Source organism: Trematomus bernacchii, unplaced genomic scaffold, assembly GCF_902827165.1.
Source record: "Trematomus bernacchii unplaced genomic scaffold, fTreBer1.1, whole genome shotgun sequence".
Taxonomy (NCBI): domain Eukaryota; kingdom Metazoa; phylum Chordata; class Actinopteri; order Perciformes; family Nototheniidae; genus Trematomus; species Trematomus bernacchii.
The window spans coordinates 4,251,131-4,257,130 of record NW_022988097.1 but is presented as its reverse complement, the minus strand read 5'-3'; positions in this window follow the sequence as shown (position 1 = coordinate 4,257,130).

The following is a 6,000-nucleotide window of genomic DNA, read 5'->3' as shown; positions in this document are numbered from 1 at the left end:
CCATCATTCTGTCAGCGCCGCTGTCTCCCTCAGCCCCAGATTAAAAACGCCAAAGGGGCCGCCAGGAAAAGTGGCTCGCCTCGTCTCTCAGGACTTATGTCAAAAATGTTTCAGTCCTCAGGTAATTTGCTACAGTCTGGGATCCTTTCACTATTACTTCAAAGAGCCTCGCAAAGAGAGGGAAAGAGAGAGAAATGAAAGGGAGGAAAAATGATATTTAGTTGTGGGTAGTGACAGATCTACATTCTTGAGTATTGACATGTGTTCTGAGTGAGGAGTCCTCCTCCACAAGGGATGCTGATAAAAAGCACTCTGTGCATGGAGTGCCATCCAAAATTAAACTAGTTAAACAAACTGACTCATCCCCAGAAGAATTCACAATCTTTCCTAAACAAATAGACAGTACTGGATGGTTTAATGTTCTTTTTTTGTTTCAAAGTTGGAAAAAAAAACACACTCCTAAACTGTTTAATAGTGGCTAATCAAATGTGACACATTACAAGTTGTTAATGAGAATCTGCATACTGTTACTCAGGATGTTTACAACTAGACATCAGTTCAAATTAGTTCCTTTTTGGCTAAGATATAAGGTGTTGATTTTTTATTTCCTTGAATTGCCATTCAGCCCGAGGCAGTTTTTCTTTCTCTGGAGGTTAAAGTGTCTGAATCAGTCTTAAATGCTCTTGGATTGGTGCACGTAAATGTTGGCAAGAGAAGTTTGTTCTGCCCTCTGTGTAAGATAATCCTCTGCTATTGGACTTAAATACAAACTGGTTAAGACCTGTGGAATGAGGAAGAGAAGTGGAAATGTCAGTGAAATGTGAATTGGAAAGCCTCACAAGATATTTAGATGTATCTGTCCATGTGCACTCTTGCTGTTTGGATCGATATTTAACGTTTTTTCAATACTTGAAATGTACCAACACAAAGGTATTCAGAGATCCTCAGCAGGCCGTGACAAACCTGTGACATCTCCAAAGCACAATGTCTCAAGGTTTTCCCCAAATCAGGAATGCATGGGTGCATTCATGGCAAACAAAAACGAGTGATTAAAGAGGGTAACAGGATCAGCTCTAATCAGTGTGTCAATGCCAAGGAGTTTTGAACCATTGTCAGGTCACTCCAAGAGGTGATCTCTCCCCCTATTAATTATGTGCCGTGCCGCAGCAATCGTCCTCTCTGGCGTGAGCGGCCTTCTCTGCTTTCATGTGTCTGTGCAGAATGATCAAACCACGAAGATAGACAGTGTGCATTAAAGCTGCCAGTGATGTGCTTGCCCTGTCATTTTTCTGACAAAGAACAATGGCCACCTCATAACTAATGGCACTCACACATAGAGAGCTTCTTCAGAGGAAAATAACTATTATCACAAGACATGTTCTATCATGTGATAAATTCTGTTTTCTCAAGCCAAATACATCTGTGCCTCCCTGCTGAAAGTATTCAGAGATGCAGTACAGATTTGATCATAAGAATACGAGTGGGTTGAGCATTGAGAAACAGAGGAAACGATGGTGGAATAGTTCAATTACATCCTCTTTTTAACCTGAATGACAGCACCCCTTTATCTGTTAGTCTCATTGTGAGTGAGAGGTCAGGGAGGGATGGAGATCACACACTGTGCTGCACAACAACGCTGTGTCAATGCTGCCCTCTGTTGGTCAGGGGTATGACTTACCTCTAACTATTTAGTGTCTGCCACTGTGGGTGCTTCTCACTTTATCAACTGCAAATAACTAAACAAGGTAGCTGATTAACAAACATGTATTAAAAAAAATACAAAATGTAGTCTTACATATATAAAAAATCCATAACCAGCGATAGAAAAGTATGTTATGTGAAGTTATGTTAAACAATACAATGGACACTTGAAATTGCAAAAAATATAATGATTGGAGAAGAACAATGTGCCATTACATCCATTGAACAAGCCCTCTGATTGGCTGAATGAATAGAGCCCTATGATTGGTCTAATGAAAAAATCCCTTTGTTTTGTGCATTGAAACAAGGCCTCTGTTAGGTCCATTGAACAAGCGCTTCTTTTGGAACATTGAAACAAGCCCTCTGATTGGTCTACTGAAAGATCCCCATGAAAAGCTCATTGAAATTAGACTTCTGATTATTCCATTGGAATAAGATTCAAGATTCATGGCTTTATTGTCATGTGCACATTAGCTACAGTGTACATATGGCAATGAAAAAAACTTAAGTCACAGGCTCCTCCAACAGTGCAACAGGAAAATATATAGAACGTAAAACAAATAAAACATGTAAAATAGTGCAAGAGAATGTTTTTAAGATGTGCAAGTAAATACAAATGTGCGGGCAAGGTTAAAAGCACACAACGAAATGTAAACAAACACTGAAAAACTGAGTTGGAGAGGAGCCAAAGACTCGGCAGCCATTATCACCGGCGCCATCTTCACATGTTCTCTGTTCTCTGTTCCATTAAAACAAGCCCAATGATGGGTTTCACAAGTAATCCAATAGGTTTAACATGGAATCCCATACATTTTACATGTAATGTTGTGGGTTTCACATGTTATCATAGATAGAATTGTATATTTGTCTTCCTACAAATATAAAGGCATTTTAGTCATAGCAAGAAAGGCATGTGTATTTAATAGCAGTAATTAATGCTAGCTGTATTGCAATTAGCTGACCCAGCTCTGGTGCTGATTGGCTCACTGACACCACAATAGAACAGTTCCATCGTTAATGTTATTAGATTCACCTGTGTTATAACGTAAACATGCAATTATATTTCTTGGACACATAAAGATAAATCCTTTACTATTTGAAGCTTAAAGGAAACTAGATTTATATATTTAAAAAAAAATGTATATAGGTAATCTCCCAAATATTTTTTTATTTTTTACTCTTTTGTTTGAAGAAATGTGTTTAACTTATCTGTGAAACTAAAAACCAAAACATTTTTAAACGTCTTCACACAGATTCCATAATAGACATGACTCTTTTCATGTATTTTCTCTAGGTTTTTAATTGCTGCAGGCTATCATGCTGCAGTAAGTAGTCTAATCATCATTTTGTGAAATTATGTAAATGTTAATGCACACAAGTGAACACAAGTCGTGTAAGGCAAGGCAAGGCAAGTATATTTATATAGCACCTTTCAACACAAGGCAATTCAAAGTGCTTTACAAAAATAAAAGACATTCAGAAAATGGCATTTAAAATCAGTCATTAAAAAGAAAAGATAATAAAATAAACATTAAAAGAAAAAATACATGAATAAAAAGTTACAGTGCAGTTTAAATTATGAATATATCAATTAAAAGCAGCTGCAAAAAGAAAAGTCTTTAGCCTGGATTTAAAAGTAGTGAGAGTTGCAGCGGACCTGCAGGTTTCTGGGAGTTTGTTCCAGATATTTGGAGCATAATAACTGAACGCTGCTTCTCCATGTTTAGTTCTGACTCTGGGGACAGAAAGCTGACCAGTCCCAGAAGACCTGAGAGTTCTGGATGGTTCATAATATAGCAGGAGGTCAGAAATGTATTTTGGGCCTAAACCATTCAAAGCTTTATAAACCAGCAGCAGTATTTTGAAATCTATTCATTGACAGACAGGAAACCAGTGTAAAGAACAGGAGTGATGTGATCCACTTTCTTAGTGTTAGTGAGGACTCGAGCAGCGGCGTTCTGAATCAGCTGAAGCTTTCTAATAGATTTTTTAGTGAGACCTGTGAAGACACCATTACAGTAGTCGAGTCTACTGAAGATAAAAGCATGGACAAGTTTTTCCAAATCCTGCTGTGACATTAGTCTTTTAATCCTGGATATATTATTATATATTATATTAAGGTGATAGTAGGCTGATTTAGTAATTGTTTTAAAGGTCCCATGTCATGGCCATTTCTACTGATCATAATTCCATTGTTGAGGTCTACTAGAATAGATTTATATTGTGCAATTTTCCAAACTCACATTGGTTTCTCATACAGCATCTCTGTATAGTATGTGTATTCACTCTCTGTCCTACATGGCTTGTTGGAGCTCCTGCCCCCCCCCCCTCCCTGTGAGCCCAGTGTGCTCTGATTGGTCAGCTCGTCCACTCTGTTCTGATGAGTCCACCACCGTTACAGCGGAACATCAGTGATTATATGTTACAATGGCGTTTGCAACCAGAAAATTACACCAGTAATGAGAAACAGATGAGAATGCTGCATGGGGTCTGGGGGCCGTGTTGGCGGGACGTTGCGCATTGGAGAACTCACACAAACGTTTGAGCGCTTCCTGTTTCTAAGCTGATTCACCGATCTCAATCTATTACCTATCAACACAGATAGATAAATAGATAGATAGATAGATAGATAGATAGATAGATAGATAGATAGATAGATAGATAGATAGATAGATAGATAGATAGATAGATAGATAGATAGATAGATAGATAGATAGATAGATAGATAGATAGATAGATAGTACTTTATTGATCCCAAATTGGGAAATTGTTGTTGTTACAGCAGCATAAAAGGCATTTTACAATAAAACAAAACTACAAAATATACAAGAATAGAAAGAAAAATAAAATAAAATATAAAATATAAAATATACATGTCGAAATAGAAAATATACATGCAGATATTATATATATGTATACAAATATATATATATATTCAAAATATATGGAATATGGAGTATAAATATTGAACAGATTATAGAGTAAAATGTACAACGTGGTTTTATTCCAAGAGAAGCTATGGAGCAGAGTTCTCTTCCAGCCAGAGGTGATTTATTGTACTTTGTTATTGCAGTGGGCAGGAATGTTTTCCAGTATCTGTCCTTGTGACAGCGGAGCTGCAGCAGTCTGTTGGAGAAGGAGCTCCGTTGACTGTCCAGCTGCAGGTGGAGAGGATGGGTGGGGTTATCCATGATGGACAACAGCCTGTTCAGTGTCCTCCTCTCCACCACAGCTTCAAAGGGGTCCAGCTTGATGCCGATGACTGACCCAGCTTTCCTGATCAGTTTATTGATTCTGCTGGTGTCACAGTCTCTTATGCTGCCCCCCCCCCCAGCAGACCGCAGCAAAGAAGAGTGCACTAGCCACCACAGACTGATAGAAGATCTCCAGCATCTTGCTGCATACGTTGAAGGATCTCAGCTTCCTCAGAAAATAGAGTCGGCTCATCCCCTTCTTGTACACAGCGTCAGTGTTGATCCTCCAGTTCAGCCCATTGTCTAAGTGCACTCCCAGGTACTTAGACCTCCACAACAGCCACATCCTCTCCTAGAATGCACAGGGGCAGAGGAGGAGATGTCCTCTTCCTCCTGAAATCAATGACCATCTCTCTGGTCTTGGCCACATTCAGAAGCAGATGATTTCTTCCAGTCCACTCAACAAAATCACCCACCAGCGCTCTGTACTCCTCCTCCCGTCCATCCCTTATACACCCTGTGATACACAGATATCGGCAAAGCTACTGGCAGGCAGGGCCCCGGCTTGTCCTGGAAAGAGTTGAGAGTGCCATACGCCCTTGAGCCTGGACCCAGCACATATCAGTTAGAGCAGTGGTTCTCAACTGGTGGGTCGCGACCCAAAAGTGGGTCGCGGACCCGTTTCAAGTGGGTCGCGGATGTGTGAGTGAAGAAAAAAAAGTTGAAAAAAAAAATTGGAATTTTTTTTTTTTTGGGAAAAAATGCAAACTTTTATTTTGAATGACCGATTTTCTAACGCTGTGCATGCAGTAGGCGTTGGACTGGAAGTACCGGAGACCATAAATGGTTTTGAAAACTTCTGTCATGTAGTGATCATCTTCTCAATAAAACATCTCTGCTGATGTTTTTTCGAGTCTTCTGGCCAATCAGAATCAAGATTGTTGCCGGAAGTCCCCACGGAGAATAACTGAGGTAGAACTATTCTTTATACATCCATGGGTACAACTTCAGATAAAAATGAACACATAATGAAATATGACCCCCGGTTTGATGATTGACAGGTCACAGAACAATGGGAGCTATCTACCCTTACCCACAATTTAAA